Source organism: Sorghum bicolor, chromosome 8 (genome assembly GCF_000003195.3).
Source record: "Sorghum bicolor cultivar BTx623 chromosome 8, Sorghum_bicolor_NCBIv3, whole genome shotgun sequence".
Lineage (NCBI taxonomy): Eukaryota > Viridiplantae > Streptophyta > Magnoliopsida > Poales > Poaceae > Sorghum > Sorghum bicolor.
Window position 1 is genome coordinate 61,144,999 of NC_012877.2, and position 17,638 is coordinate 61,162,636.

Consider the following 17,638-nt stretch of genomic DNA (forward strand, 5'->3'; position numbering starts at 1 on the left):
TCATGTATCGTACGGTTACAGTTTTGATCCCCTCGATTCGTGTTATAGAAAAAAAAACTGAGGTCTCGATCGTGAAGTCAACTATATCAGCGTGATCGATAAAAAAACTATTAGTTCAAAAGTTATAGTTGTCTGAAACTATATATAATTTTTGGACAGATTTAATTGTATATTATATAGGTATGTGTCGGCTAAATGGTCTTTGGTGTCTAGCATATCTCGACGGTCTTCCAGAATTGTGCGTGTGATTCATAATAAATTTATTTTTTTAAAAAATATTTTATTTCATATTGGTTGGCTGTGTAGCAGCACGGTGACCATAACAATATATACCTACAATTCATGATGTAGAAAACTGAGTTTATCACTTATGCAGAAATCTGCTCTGAAGTTTTTGCACAAATTAAAGGATATAAAAAGAAACTTTCAGAAAGATATGCATGTTCAATTAAGCCATAATCCGCTCATGACAAATGCGCCCACCGGGCTTGCTATCTAGCAAATTTTTAGTGCGCTGGCCGAGAAGAGATGACGCAAACTCATCCAATTTACCATCTGTCTTGAAAGGCCCACGCATGTGTGCTCAGAAGAACCTAATATTCATCATTGTCAAGCAAAGGCCCAGAGCCCTTAACAGTTTGTTTGTGTTTATTTAGAATCCAACATATAAATTCTCAACTATATCTGGCGCGTCTGCGTGCAGAAGATGGCCGTGCGCATGCAGGCTGCAGGCGTTATGCGCAATTGGGAAAGAGCCCAAACACACACGTACATACGGAGACGGAGTCCTGCGCAAATACATTTTACCAACGCAACTAAACCAACATAATCCATGTTCGATCATCATATCAGGCCATGCATGCATGCGTCGAGGTCGAGACTATATACTCCTGTGCCGGAAATTTATCGGAGTACAGGTGGTATAGTCATAGTCACAAAGTCCCCGGGATGATTGAGTCATGAAACGTGGCATGCTCTCGTGAACAAAGAGTTTTTCACCCAGGACACGGACACTTTTAGAGTAACTCTGATATGCTATTCATGTTATCTAAGCTATTTTTATATTTTTAAAGCAGAAAAGTTAAAGTACAATAGGTGTGCTATCTGGTTTGCTAAAATACCAATTTTGTTATTTCTAAACTTTCGTTTCTCATATATAGCATGTCGTCCTCACTAGCTATCCTATACAAATGTTGTTGTGCAACTCTATGCTTTGAGTGAGTTTTTTATTTTACATAATAGCTAAATCTTGTAGTTTTGAATATAATTTTACCTAGTCTGTTGAAGATGCTCTTAGACATAGAGTAACTTGATCTTTGCCAGTTTGCCACCAAATGCAGAACTAACATGGTTCCTTCCAGGCGTATGAGGTTTTATTAGCTAGCTAGGTCTCAAAGATCTCATCAGCGTGTATGACACATCTTATCATGTACAAACTTATGGTATCATGTACAAACTTATGGTGCTAATGACACTACTACGCAACTGTTAACGGCCGTGACGGGCACTTTACATTTACCGCAGTGGGCATTGGCGTCCGCCACGAAAGAAAGGTCACGGTTAATCATGGCCTCACCGTGGCGGGCGCCTATGCCCGCTGCGGAAAATGGAATTACCGCAACGGGCAACATAAGGTGCCCGATGTGGTTAATCCTATTAACCGCAGCGGCACCTTATGTTGCCCGTCGCGGTTAATGATTTAAAAAACAAAAAAAACCTTGGACAGGCCCACCGAGCCCATTTAGGGGCCCGACGAGCCCATCCAGGCTGTTGCCGCCGCCGCCAGGGAAACCCAAGCGCCGCAGGCCCAAGGTCGTCACCGTCGTGTGGATCCGCTCTAATCCACGTTCTAACGCCGGAACCAATCGACCCCACATAGGAGGGAGAGCCACGACCCCCGCCGCCACCGGAGATGGGCGTGACCGGCCTCCACCTCCCAGATCTGGCTCGTGGCGGCTCCTTCACCGGATCTGGAAAGAGAGAAAGAAGAACAATGACGACTGGGTACGCACCTGGATGTTCATGGCCTTCTTGTTGGTCTCCAGCTGCCTGTAAGCAAACACAGAGACGAAATTGGACGGAGTCAGATCAGATGGGGATTGGATGGTGAGGTGAGGAAGGGAGGAGGGGGGATCGGGGTAGGGATGGATGGGGATAGACGTGCCTTTGGAGGCCTTGTTCTTCTCGGCGTTCCTCTCCCTCACCATCTTGGACTTCTGGCCGTTGCCACCGCCCATGGCTGAAGCTCCAAGCTCCTCCTGCTCCTCCTTGGTGCCCTTGCTGTTTCTGCGAGAGAAGAGAGAAGAGTTGAGTCGCGGGTGGGGAAGGAAGGAAGGAATGGACTGGGCTGCTTCCTTGTTTGCTTGGTTTATTTAAAGTGCTCCTCTTACCTTCGTCCACTAAAAAAAATTACTGTAATGAGCATGATAGGTTGCCCGCTGCGGTAAATTGATTTACCGCGGTGGGCATCTTAACACGTCCGCCACGTAGCGGGCATCTTAATACGTCCGCCACAGAATATATATATTTTCCGTGGCGGACGTGTTAAGATGCCCGCTGCGGTAAATCGATTTACTGTAGCGGGCAAAAATGTCCGTCGCGGTTAATTAAAAGTGCCCGCTGCGGTAAATCGCACGATTTACCGCAGCGGGTAAAAAAACCTCCGCCACGAAGTGAACAGTAGCAACGTCATAGTTTCTGTAGTAGTGTGATTTAGAGTTAAACCAATGAAACTGTTTTTAGTTAATATACTTTAGGTAAAAAAAGCTAGAACTAAAGCATAGTTTTTTTTTTCAATTGTAGACACGCTATAAGAAAATCAACCTTCATCATCATAAACAACTTCAACCACATAAGCTTACAATTTAAAATGGATTCACAAGTATATAAATCTCCTTACAAAAATAGTACTAATATTCATATCACACTAAAACCTTGATGAAGTTTTTGAAAACCGTAACTAAACTAAAGCTATCTAAATTAAGAAACTCATAGCAACAACTACGGCGATGTCAATCTCGATTGTGCACTCTCATCCTCTGTCATCATCTCCTCACATAGTCAATCTCTTCTTCTCCTGATTGAGTGTGCAGTAGCCTCATCTAGCATCATGTCTGATGTTGTCCAGGTATCCAAGAAGGTCAACAAAGAGCTCATAGGTGCCAGCCTTAGTCCCTTTCAGCCAGTACCTCAACAGCTGACACGGGCTTGTGTGCGCAACCACGATATGTGTCCAATCGGCTCTCAAAGGCGGCGGTGCTAGAGTCATCCCGGCTTTGGAACATGGATGGTACCGCCAGCTGCTGTAGCAACGATCTGGTGGCTTTCAATGGACAGGTAGGTGGCTCGGCACGACATTTTGGTTTCCTCTAATAATTTAAAGTTCATTGCCTCTGTCCATAACTTCGTATAGAGCTTCTTACACAAGATATAAGCATTGGAGTGATGGAAAATCCTAGGCGTAGTGGTAGGAGTATATATAATAGTCATGAGTGCTGATATAGCTTATAAGCATTCAAATCGTTGGCGCAAGTCATCCAAAACTGTACGTTGATGTATCATGTATTTATCCTGAGTGTAGTGCACTCAAGACTCATCCAGCGTCAGTACTTTGGATGGCATGATGCATGAATGCAATTGTGGTAGTGAAAAATGAAATTCTTGGCTTAGATGGGCTCTTATATGAGCCTGGTTAGTACAACTTCTAAGTTGCTTATGATCAAAATAAGCTGAATCTGAAAGCCAAATGACATGATTTTTAACAGATTTTTCTGGGATGCTTCTCTCTACAACATCCATTTGTATTAAAACATAGAAGCTGAGTCAGACCAATGTATTTTGACGATGCTTCTGCTTCATTTATGTAGCTTCTTACATAAGCATTTTTTTACCACTATAGCAAACGGGGCCTATATCAAGTAGTCATTTTAATCTGTTGCCTTGCTGATGAACAAATTCATATTGTTTGTTTGGAGCTAAAAAAAGTGAGCCGCGCCTTAGCGCCTTCCACAAAATTGAGCATCTCCAGCAGACTCTCTAAACCCGCTACCTATTCTATATTTCTTGGGTAATAGAGAAAAAAAGTCTACCAAATTATCTACTTTTGTTGGTCCAACAAATTTTCTCTCATTACCTATATCTCTTCAGCCAACAAATCACTGTACCTATTTTTCCTTCCATCAGTTTTCTATTGGCGACGCCACTGTCCGCAGTCCTTCGCTCGCCTGTGCCGGCACCTCCTTCACTGCAAGACCTTCCTCGGTGATGCGACTTGCCCTTTGTGGCCTTCCCTGGCAGCGCGGGCCCCCAGCAGGACCATCACCGGCACAGGCCATCTCTGGCCATGTTCCCTCGCAAGCCCTCGGCTTTGTCAACATATAGGACAAATAGCTATGGTTCCTTTAATTAGGGCCTTGTTTAGTTCCAAAATTTTTTGCAAAACAGGCACTGTAGCATTTTCGTTTGTATTTGACAAATATTATCTAATCATGCACTAACTAGGCTCAAAAGATTCGTCTCGTCAATTTCGACCAAACTGTGCAATTAGTTTTTATTTTCGTCTATATTTAATACTCCATATATGCGTCTAAAGATTCGATGTGACGGGGAATGTGAAAAATTTTGCAAAATTTTTTGGAAGTAAACAAGGCCTAGAATGAAGGTGAGTTCTCCTGTATTTTAGGCCACGACAGCGGGGCTAAACAAATCTCCTACAACTTTGGTTTGGTGTAACCTTCGTGCCCTCTCTCCTTGCAATCCCACGGTGTGGCTTCAAAAGGAAACGTACGCCCGTCTCCTTTATCACGATCAGCGGGCCTCTCCCATGCGACCACCAACCCTCCTCTGTATTTATTATTAACAAAAAAGTATGCAATATACTAACTCCATCCATAAAAGCATATAACTATAGGATACATGCCAGTCAAAAAAACTCAAATTTAACCGAGTTTATAGTAAATAATATTAATATTTATGTTTCTAAATAAATTTATTATGAAAATATACTCCATCCATCCAAAAAAAATAATTTTCATTTTTCGAGAAATCAAGCGACTTTGACTGAATCTCTTTCTTATCTATACCTATCTATAAAGAGCTAAAATTTCAGTCTGCCTTTCTTCTGCCACCAGTCCGCCGGGCCTCGATTCGGAGTACGGACGCAACATAGACCGAAAACAAATCTCCTCTTCCAAATCAGACACGAAATCACTTCCAAATCAGACACGAAATCAAATGCAGCCAATTCAATCGAACTCCAAATCTAAATCAAATCTATATCTATATCTATACCTCTATATATATACCTAATACTAAAGAGGCAAAATTTCAGCCAAAATTTTCGTCTGGATAAATTTCTTCTGCCACTAGTCCGCCGGGCCTCGATTCGGAGTACGGACGCAACATAGACCGGAAACAAATCTCCTCTTCCAAATCAGACACGAAATCAAATGCAGCCAATTCAATCGAACTCCAAATCTAAATCAAATCTATATCTATATCTATATCTATACCTCTATATATATACATACATAATATTAAAGAGGCAAAATTTCAGTCAAAATTTTTGTCTGGATAAATTTCTTCTGCCACGAGTCCGTCGGGCCTCGATTCGGAGTACGGACGCAACATAGACCGGAAACAAATCTCCTCTTCCAAATCAGACACGAAATCACTTCCAAATCAGACACGAAATCAAATGCAGCCAATTCAATCGAACTCCAAATCTAAATCAAATCTATATCTATATCTATATCTATATCTATATCTATACCTCTCTATATATATATATATACCTAATACTAAAGAAGCAAAATTTCAGCCAAAATTTTCGTCTGGACTAATTTTAGTCTGGCTTCTCCCCTAGATCGACCGACTCCAACTCACTCGAAAGGAAAAATCGTCCAATGATCCAAATTAAATTGAAAAGGAGCTCCAAATCGAATAGAAAAGCAGCAAGATTTTTTTACAGCACACATCACATCATAGGAAACACAAACATACCATGTACGAGATTAAAACTGTCTTTATTTACTATATATACAAATAAATTATGGGAAACACAAACATATCGCTAGAACGCCTGAGCACCGCTGCAGGGCGGTTCCATGGAGCCGCGCGTGCGGCTGATAGGGACATGGGCCACGCGGTAGTGCCAGGGTGCTTGGAGTCGCCGCTCGCGAATGCCTGGACGCCTGAGCGCCACTGCAGTCCGGCTCGACGAAGCCGCGCACGGCCAACGCTTCATGTGAGCTCTGCCGAGCAGCCTGGTGGCGGCGCAGGTCAGCTAGCAGCGCTCGCTCCCGCTGGCGGTGCCCTCAACTTGGCTCTTTGCCCATGTATGCTTTGCTTTGTCAGCTACGCGGCTTGAGAAAGGAGGAGGAGGCTCCATCCGCGCTTTTTTTCTAGTTTTCATCTCCTTTTCATCTCCAGTTTTATTTTTTTTATTTCCGTTGGTTGGGAGATGCTCCGTAGTCGTTTCTTGCTGCCTCTCCAGCCGAATTGTGGCTCAATGTGCCATTCTTTTCATGATTTTTTAATATATATAAGTCTACCTTTTTCTTATAATAACAATAAAAATAAGTAGTAAACACAGTATTAGGCCCTTCAAGCAATTACCTAATAAAATGTAAACATAAATATTTCTATCCTTAAGCTGACAATGTAATTTGATTATAAATATCCTTAAGGAAGTATGACCTAACTAATCATACTGTAAACTAAAATATTCGTCTGTTTGTCATCCAATCAAATCAAATTAAATCAAATGTTTCTTTAAGTTATCTGCATATATTGGTGCAAATATACATATTGTTCATGTATACCAATACAACTCTCAATAAGAGATAATATGTGAAAATCTGGAGAGATCTGAGTCATACTTTGTACTCATTAATAAAGAGACCAATTATTGATAGGACGATAACTAATCCTTGCTGACTGTAATAAAATATTAAAATTATATACTTATATGGATCCTCAAATAAAGCCACGGAACTTGATATCTAACTCCAGCAACACATGAATAGTATGAAAACTAAAGTTATGATATATTTACGAGTACATATTTTATTCCTTGCAAAGAAAGAAAAAAAAGAAGACATCACCATTATATTTTAATTCAATAAAGAACTAATAAGATACTATCATATTACGGTAATATTTATTTTTATTATGGTGACCGCTGACAAACAAATTGTTACATACTCTATAGAATACAATGTATTAGGAATGAGAAATTTGTCTTTTTATTATTAGGTATAAATTGCTGAATCAAAAAAAGACGTCTACAACAATTTGTTTATTTCATTCAAGCCAATATTACCAGCGAGGTCACTAATATAGAATGAGAGAATGGCACGGTCATAGAAGATTTATTTTTTCGAACTCAGACATGATTTTTTTCTTGATTGCTGAATCAAAAAATACGTCTACAACAATTTGTTTATTTTCGTTCAAGCCCAGCATGGTCACTAATATAACATTAAGGGATCGACTATATTTTAAGTGTCAGTTTATTTACTTCAAGCCACACTAGCATATAGCCACAGACATGTCATGGCCATGAAGTTGCTAATATAGATTTAAAGGATCTGCTATGTTTCAGGTGTTTGAAATATAGTAATTGTACAGTCAACAAATTTTTCCGTCAGATTTGATAAACATCTCTCATGACGCCCAAATCTTAGAGATGGATAATGGAATCACATGTCATATGCACAAAAGAAGAATTTCAACAACTCATACCCATAGGAAAAAAAAACTATATAACTAACTAAAATGTATGATGTTGTCGTTAAATCTCTGAGCTATAAATTTCTTTTAATTTGACCACGCAAGATGCACATCCTGTTGCAACGCACGGACATGTTTTCCTAGTACTACAACTAAAAAGAACAAAATGTGAATATTTTTTGGTGTGACATTTATTTTGGATCGTCTGTCTACCTCCACCTGCGATAGCGCAGCTTTGTAGATTATACGCCGCGTAAACACCAGCAAAGAGAAGGAAGATGGGACTGCAATCACACCGGCACTCACGCAGACCAGCAGACCATCATGGTTCTCTGTGACCGTACGTCTATATCTACGACCTCCGCGTCTCCCGGTCCCGCGCTTCCCCCGCAAAGAAAAAAACACGCTCCTGCATGGAATCCGGTAGAAAATCACGCACCAAAACATTTTGTTTCTTTCCTAAAGAAATGGTGCCCTAAAACACGGTGCCCTCTCTTATATTGCAACAAGAATTAGTCCCTGACGCCTTCGTCGAATGCGAGACAAGTGTCCCTCGTCGTCGCAGTCCACACAAAAACAACGCGCGCCCCCTGCATGATCACCATCGCCACTTTCAAGTTCGTTCACCTGCCTTGACGGCGGCAGCACATGGCACAGCGTGTGGATGTGGATGTGCCCGTGCGCGTGACTAGGCAGATCTCGGTGAGCAAGCTTTGGAGGCAGTCGTCCACCCACGCACCCACACGTATAGTACTGCCTGATCGGAGGAGACTGATCTGATCTCATCTTTGTTCAGGGTCTCTAGGTTTAGGGTTCTTTTGCTATCGGAGTTAACTCTGAAAACCTGGATCTGATTATTCGTCTTGCAAAATGCAACTCTGAAGTCCTCATACAAAAAAGATTAAAAAAGCATAATAATAAAGCACCTTTAGCAATAGTCATTGTCACATAAAATAGAGTTTATGAGCATGCAACGCCGCACTCTCTGTGACTATGTTGATTTCACAAACTTTATTTTTTGGATTAAATGTCACTTTAACATTGGTATTCAATTTTGATAGTATTGTTATCTTATCGTGCGATCCATGTGTTTTTAGTACAAAATATTAACTATCTCGTAGCAACGCACGGGCACGCTACCTAGTCTAAAATATTAGTTCTCATCTCGCGTCCGCATGCAGAAGATGCATGCAGGTTGCAGGCGTTACGCAACACACACGTACATACTGAGACGGCGGAGTCCTGCGCCAATACTTTATTACTTATTTATTTATATGAAAATAAATAAATATAAATACTGTCCGAAATTAATATATATAACCTGGAGTCCTGGTGCGTGACACCTGATGGTACAACAAAATCAACCGAATCCGTTGTGGAATCGATCATCATGCATCGAGACTTGTCCCGATGGAAGTTGACAATTCTGGGCTGGATGCGCCGGTGTGACGCAAACAGAATTCATCGGAGCTAGTACAGACCGGTGGTATATACACAAAGCCCCGGCCCCCTGGACGTACGATTGAGTCGTGAAAACATGGTACACACTCGTTAAGAAAGAGTTCTTCACCCTGTTAGGATAAATTTGATCCACGTTCCCGTTCTGCAAATGTACGTTCACGGGATATGTAACGTGGCACACACCATGTTTAACGATAGCAAAAACTTAGGACGTCGAGTCGTCCACGAGAGTTAACTCATTTGCAGTTTGCCACAAGTACATGAACTCGATATCTCATGATCACAAACATCATTAAACCACTACAAAAAGAAACAAGATATCTAATCATACAAGAGATTGCAAGACTATGAACGATTTCTAATGAGATTCAATATAAGATAACTACATGTAACAGCAAAATAATCTAACTTGATTGAATTTTGGGCAATGCCATGCAAAATAAAACAATAAGCTGTTTCAGACAGCAGTTGATGCTACCTTGTGACTAGAGCAGCTTATTTTAATAATCTTAGAAGGCAGTCCAATCCATATCCATATATAAGAAATATGACAGCTATAAAAGAATAGCTCTTATGAATATTCAATTCAATGGAAATTATTTTTATAACCCAGTCATATCTGTCCTCCCATTGTCTTAGAAACCAACAATACCACAAAGTGCAGACGGAATTCTAAGTGAACCTGTTCACTGCTGCACGTTCGGGCATTAGCACCGGTCGGGAAGGGCCTGTTGCCCCGGTTCCCGAGCCGGTGCTGCCCTTCCGGGACTAAAGCCCCCCCCCCCCCTTTAACACCGGTTGGTAGGGTCCTGCCAGGGCTACCGCGTTGCAGGACCCTTTAACACCGGTTGGTATTACTTTAACACCGGTTGGTGATTTCTTTTTTTTGGTTCACTTCTTCGGTTCTGTTTATTGTTTTTATATAATAATAATAATAGATTTTTCAATACATATTTTTTGCTGATACAATAATATATTTATATTACACGCATATTAAACATATATAAATGAAAATTAGAGGCTTAGCTTTATAATTAAGCTTTGCCTATAATAAAATGAATAGGCCACATCAAAAATTAAATAGATATGTAAAAAGCTTTATATATAGTTTTATAAGTACAAAATTCGTAACACATATATACATAGAGTTTTTTCTCCCAATGTCTAAAACCGATACAAATGATCATCGTTGTTTGGAATAAGAGTTTTGTTGCCGTTGAAGTGAAACTCGCCATTTGGATTGATCACTTGCTCGCGGAGAAATCGCTATCGTCTCTTGGATAGCTTTGATTCGGTCTTTTTGCATGACCTTTTTCCTCAACCATTCCGTCTTTAATTTGAAATAAATAAAAAAGGTATTAGTTATCTAAGTTATTCAATATAATTCAGGAGATAATGAAAAGAGACATATAACGTACTCTGAGCGTCTCTGTGGGTGTTTGATTGACTTGTGTCATCATGAATTTGCACACGTAATATGCATATAGGTTGTTCCCCCTTCTTGTCTTCAGATAAAAATCTTTGATAATTAATATGCCAGGCTTCTATATGTACAAACCTCCACCATCTGTTCCAATTGCTACTGAGCATAATCATGATGATACTATTGCATCTTGTCACTCAGCTGCTGGATAATAAGAATAAAAATCCAGAAACTATTATACTAATTCCTAAAATAATCCATTTAGGAGTTCTAGTCAGTAGCAATCTTAATTGCAAGTGTACCTAAAGCATTTGAAAACAATAATATATATCCCTACATACATTCTATAGATAGATCTCGCACAGCTTGCTGGACTTACTTCACATAAGTTAGTGGCATATTACTTTAGATAAAAAGTCTAGATTTACTGACCAAAAGGTAAAAACACTACGAGGCATGAACTCGGAGACATGAACTCAAATTTCTGAATCATCAGATACAATGACCGCAACCTCGTCGTCCTCCTCGGACCTAGCACCTCATGTGGCCTCCCGAGCCTGCGACACTGCCGACGCCACCTCCTACGCCCATGCCGTCGTCTCCTCGAGCCCATGCTGCCCCGGCCTAACGGTGGTTGCGCGACATGGTGAGGGCACGACCATGGACAAAGACCGCAACCGTGGCCTCATCCTCCTTAGAGCTAGCGCCACGGCCCATGCGTCGTCCAGACCATGCGCCCCCGCCGCGGCCTCAACAGATCAAGACAGAGCAGGGCGTCAGCAGTCTGCACTACTATAGGATTGAACTACCGCAACGAGACCATTTAACCGCGCGCAATTGCTTCTGGCCACAGAAACGCCCGCTGCGGTAAATGATTAACCGCAGCGGGCAACATAAATTGCACCCTTCGGTTAAAGGTATTAACCGCAGCGGGCAACGTAAAACGCCCGTTGCGGTTAACGTATTTACCGTAGCGGGTCTGTTACGATGCCCGCTACGGTTAACAACCATTAACCGCAGCGGCATGTTATGTTGCCCGCTTCGGTAGTTCGTTGCCTGCACAAATAGCAGCCAGCCGACCATCTTCTTCTTCCTCACTGCTGCTCTCTTCCAAAATCGTGGGCGGAGTGGTTTGCCCTAAAATTTGACCAAACAATTGAATTGTGGTTTAGAGCTTTGATTTGGTGGAGTAGGACATCATAAGAGGTACATAGGAGCTCCTTCCCCTCTTTCCCTCCCTCTTTCCCTCACTTTTGAGCCTTCCTCTTGGTCTAGATCTAGTTTCATGGAGGAGAGAGAAAGCTATATTTTTTTTGTCTAGATTCTTAATGGATGCATATGAAATCTTCTTTGTTCGATGTGTAAGGGTTCGCAGGCATGAGATGGATAGGTCGGAATGGATGTACGGGATGAATCGGGTGATTGATCCGCGGTACCTTGTCGAAGTAAGTAAGTTTATTGCCGCGGTGAAAACTCAGCGTGAGAGATCGAAGCGGACGACAACCATATATCCATGTTCTCACTGCAAGAACCTAACAGCCTTCACGAACGACGGTACGATGCAGTCTCACTTGATTCGGTTTGGTTTCGTGGAGGGTTACACAGTCTGGACTCATCACGGTGAAAGAGTGGACCCTAGTGGCGGTGCATCTGGTTTGAGCTCGGCGTCGACAACGATGAACCAAGAACCTAGAGCGCCCATCTCATCTCCAACGACCGCAGGGCCAGCCTGCGACGACAATGACAGTGCTCGTGATTACATCACAGTGCAGGATATACTCGGGGAGATGGCAGATTGTGTTGCAGATGGCGAGGTGGCTACTATGTAGGAACCCGAGGATATCAAGGTGATCGAGGGTTTAGTCAGCCACATCGATGAAGACGACGTTGTGTATGGCTCCCTGAAGTGGTTGGAAAATTTCAGAGAGACGAAGCAGGTTGCACTTGATCCTCTATATAATGACGGTGGCGATTGTCTGAAGGAGTGCACGATGCTCCGATTCAACCTCTACATATTGATGATGAAGGCCTGACACGGCTGGTCTGATACTAGCTTCAATGAGCTGTTAAGTTACCTTGCTACCACGTACCCGACGGGTAACAAGGTCCCGCAAATACCTACTGTGCAAAGAAGCTGATTCTGCCAGTTGCGATGAAACTTAGAAAGTTTGATGTCTGCCCTAACCAGTGCATCCTGTATCGGGGCAAGGAGTATGAGAATATGACGAGCTATCCGCACTGCGGCGCCAGTCGCTACAAGAGGAATGCTGGCTGTCGTGTGGACGAAGATGACGATGTGGCCTTGCGGGGTGGTCCGAAGAGGAAGAAGGGGGCCAAGAAGAGCAGTCCGTAGTGAATCGCATCTCGTCTCAACAGCATGAGGAAGAAGAGGGTTACACGTGGAGGAAAAGTCTGGCACTATCGTTGTGGTACCTGCCTATGACCGACCGCTTGCGTGCACTAAACCTAGGACGTCGACAGGAGTAACGCATTGCCGGTTTGCGACAACTCAAATGCTGAACTACCATGGTTCCTTCTAGGCGTATAAGGTTTTAGCTAGGTCTCAAAGATCTCATTTGCGATTTTTGCTAGGTCTCGAAGTTCTCGCTAGCATGTATCATGCTCCTAACGAGACGTAGTCAACATCACTCAGGGGTAGCATGTCTATTTGATGTGCTGCAATTTGGCTGATGCTAGTGCTGATTTATTGTGAGAGAAAAAATATTATTTATTCGCTAAAAAGTATCGTTGAAGTAATTTAAGCGAACAGGGCAGAGCATATAAGGTAACTGACAAACAGTTCAAGCAACATGGTCTTGAGCCCGACATTAGAGTGCCAACAATATAGAGTGCCTATAAGAAAACCTTCTTCCTCAAAAACAACAAGTTCAACCAAATGAGCTTACAATTTAAACAAATTCACACTTATAAAATCTCCTTAAAATAGTACTGATATTTATATAACATTTAAATTTTATCCTAATAACTTATATAGTTTTTAAAAAGCATAACTAACCTAAAACAATCTAATTTAATAACTTCAGGTCTACAGCTACGACGTATTCGACAGAACCCAACCAAAGCTTGCCATCTTTATCTGAGACATCAGACAATGTGACGCTCTTGTCCTCTACCGTCATCTTGTCGCGCTGCACGCCCTTTGAATCTAGGCGTACACCGACGATATGTGTTTGCCGGCCGCTGTCGCCTCTCCATCGATCTTCTCCCTGTTAAGCGACCCAGTAGCCACCTTTTGCATCACACCTGACATTGTCTGGGTAGCTAGGCAAGTCAGCAAAGAGCTCGTGGGTTCCGGCCTTAGGCCCTTTAATCCAAAACCTGAACAATTGGCACGGACCTATATGAGCCACCACGACCCGGAGGCGTCACGGTTTGTCATGATCTTCGTGTTGTGCCGCCGCGTGTACGACGTGCTGATGTCCGTGAAGTACACGTCGCCGGTGGACTGGTCGATGTCGATGTCGTTCACGAAGGTGAAGCGCCACCGTTGGCCTTGGCTGCCACCACCTTGGCCTCACCGCCTGCCGGGCCAACCTTGAGAAGCCCGTGGTAGGCGTCGGCGATGTACAGGTCACCGGTCCTGACGTTGAACTGGAGCCCCACGAGGCGGCCATAGACGTCCTGGGCGTCGCCCGGACGCGCCGGAGAGGCCTTGCAAGACGGGTTGTGGGCGTAGCTAGTGCTGTAGGCGAAGGTCATCCAGCCACGGGCGCTGCCGCCCCACTTGAGCACACGGCTGTTCGAGACGCCGGCGTAGGGACCCTGGCCTCTGCGGTCGAAGGCCAGGCTCTCGGCGCCGGTGACACCACCTGGTAGAGAGATGAAATCGAAGGCGGCGGCGGCAGCGGCGCTAGAGCCATCGGCCTTCGGGACGTGGATGTTCCCGGCGGCCGTAACAACGATCTGAAGCAGGCAGAGGAGGAAGAGAATGTGCGACAACATTGCAACAAGTAGGATTGTGGTTTTGATGGACGGGTTGATAGGCACAGCTATGTAATGTACGTAAGTATATATATGAGCTCAGTTGAATACGGACGATCTTTGTGCGAGTTGAATTGTATGGAGTGCAAAACTCTTTTTGGTTGCCTGCATGCCCGAGGCGTATTATGAGGCTTTGGAACATGGATAGTACCAGCCACTGTTGTAGCAATGGTCTGGTGGCTTTTAGTGGACGGGTAGGTGGCTCGGCATGACATTTTGGTTTCCTCTAATATTTCAGAGTTTATTGCCTCCATCCATAACTTCGTATATAGTTTCTTATACAAGATATAAGCATGGCAGGTAGCTCTATCTCTTGAAACATTTTGGAATGATGGAAAAACCTAGGCATAGTGGTAGGAGTATATATAATAGCCATGAGTGCTGATATAGCTTATAAGCATGCAAATCATTGCGCAAGTCATGCAAAACTGTTGATGTATCATTTATTTATCATGAGTGCAGTGCACTCAAGACTCATCCAGCGTCGGCACTTTGGATGGCATGATGCATGAATGCAATTGTGGTAGTGAAAAATGAAACTCTTGGCTTAGATGGGCTCTTATATGGGCATGTTTAGTACAACTTATAAGTTGCTTATGATCAAAATAAGCTGAATTTGAAAGCCAAATGACAAAATTTTTAATAGATTTTTCCAGGACGCTTCTCCCTATTCAGACCAACATATTTTGACGATGCTACTGCTTCATTTATAAATCTTCTCACATAAGCATTTTTTACCACTGTAGCAAACGGGGCCATCAAATAGCCATTTTGATCTGCTGCCTTGCTGATAAACAAATTCATATTGTTTGTTTGGAGCTAAAAAAAGTCAGCCCTAGGGACTTCCATAAAATTGAGCATCTCCAACAGGTTATCTAAACCCACTACCTATCCTATATTTGGGTAGTGGAGGCAAAAAAAAGTCTCTAGCAGACTACCTATCAGACTATCTACTTTTGTTGGTCCAATAAATTCTCTCTCCAATTACCTATATATGTGCTGACGTGAATATCATAATTCTTGTGCTAGTGAACTTCAATTGTAAATGATAGTAAACTGCTGAGGTGGACACATTGTATGTCAAGAGAAATCACTACACCACAACCTTTAAATAGGGATGGACAATCCGTTGTTGAAAGGGGTGTACAGTGATGGAAAGTGTGTTGCTAAAGGCTACAACGATAGACCACTGGCGTTGCTAATGAAGCCGTCGTTGTATGTATACAGCGATGAATATGTTATTTAGCAACGAATAGTTTGACAGTTCAACTTTTAGCAATGGACAACCTATTAGAGCTTTTAGCAATGGACAGTTCATAGCAATAAGGACTTTTAGCAACAGATAGTCAATCAAGCTCAATTAAATAGGTAAAAATAAATAAATTTGGTCTAAAGGTATAGCTGATGGTCAAACATTAGCCATACCTTGATCCACGTAAACAAAAGTGATGACACTCAAAAATGATCACATTATCCATACATTGATTCATGTATCAAACAAGTACATTATATAAAGGTACAGCTGATGGTCAAACATTAGCAATACCTTGATCCACGTAAACAAAAGTGATGACATTCAAACGTGATCACATTATTGGTACATTGATTCATGTATCAAACAAGTACATTATATATGTAATATCACTAACATCAAACTAGTCACTTAACATGATGAGTAAATAATCCGTCATAAACTATTGTGACAATACACATGTAAGGTGAACTCAGGACCTGCAAAGATTGATATCGTTGCCGTTACCAGAAATGAAGGATCAGCAAAGCCGTATCAATCTGCAGCAACATGAGGCATAGGTGATTTGCAGCGCTAGCAAGACAAAACTCCACTTGCATGGATGACAAAGACAGCAAGAATACAATGAAAACTTGCAGGACTGAAAATACCATTCCAAACAGTGACCTTGGCTGTTGGAGTGCTATGACTCTCTTGCTAATCTTGTTCTTCACTGCTCAATCACATCAAGAAATCCCTAGCATGCTTGTAGCATCAAATCTAACATATCAAAAATAGCACAAAGGGCAAAAAAAAACCCTTGCAGTTTAATAATAGTAACTTCAGGTCCGAGACCATGTTCTTGATTAAGCACTATAATAGAAGTCATTATTTGCATGCACCATATATCGCTTAAGATAAGTCATAGAGCTTGAAGTGATATCTCAGCAAGGGGTAGCAGTGCTAACCTCAACGGAATTTTAATACTTAAATCTTATAGCAATTTTAAAGGGTCAAAAAAATATAGGCGCCAATGGCCTCCCATAGTTCTCAAGATGATTAAATTTTCCTATCAAGAAACTATATTTCTAGTTATGATTATACTATGATAAACATGTCAAACATTTCAGTTAAAATACATAATTATATCTAATGTAACAAAAACATAGACACGTTAAACATTTAGATATATTTATAGCATAATCATAATTTTTTTGTTACTTTAGATATACTAGCAAATGTGCCTGTGCGCTGCAGCGGAAGTAAAAATAGGTAGAAAAATAAATAGTATATATTTATTTATGTTTTATTCTCTCTATTTATTTTTATAATTTATTTCATGGTAACAAGACACCCATAGTACTAAGTTCACAGTGGTCTAGTTGCAATATTATGACATTGTCCTATTAAGCATGTATCGAATTAAAATACAATATTTATATATTGTTTTTCATGTTGCAAAGCATAGAAATATTTAGATATAAATACATCATAACTTTAATTTCATATTACACAAGTATTGCTACAATTAAACATTGAGTTTCATAACTTTCTTTGACAACCTATAAAAATATACAATTTTAATATTTACTAAAGTCATCAATGAGTAGTTTTCAACTTGTCAAGAATTGGTCTATCTATCAATTGCTTATAACAAGATACCTCTCTCGGTTTTTTGTATGTAGCTCTTGTTGGGATTGTAGACATATTTATTTAGATCAATTTAGGCAATAAAATGAGTAAGATTTTAGTTTATGATTTGATTAATCAGTCCATCGAATGATCTAGAT

The 17,638-nt window shown here is 41.5% G+C and overlaps 1 pseudogene; it reads right to left on the reverse strand.

The window, feature by feature from the left end:
* On the reverse strand, positions 13,488–14,769 carry LOC8084471 (annotated as a pseudogene).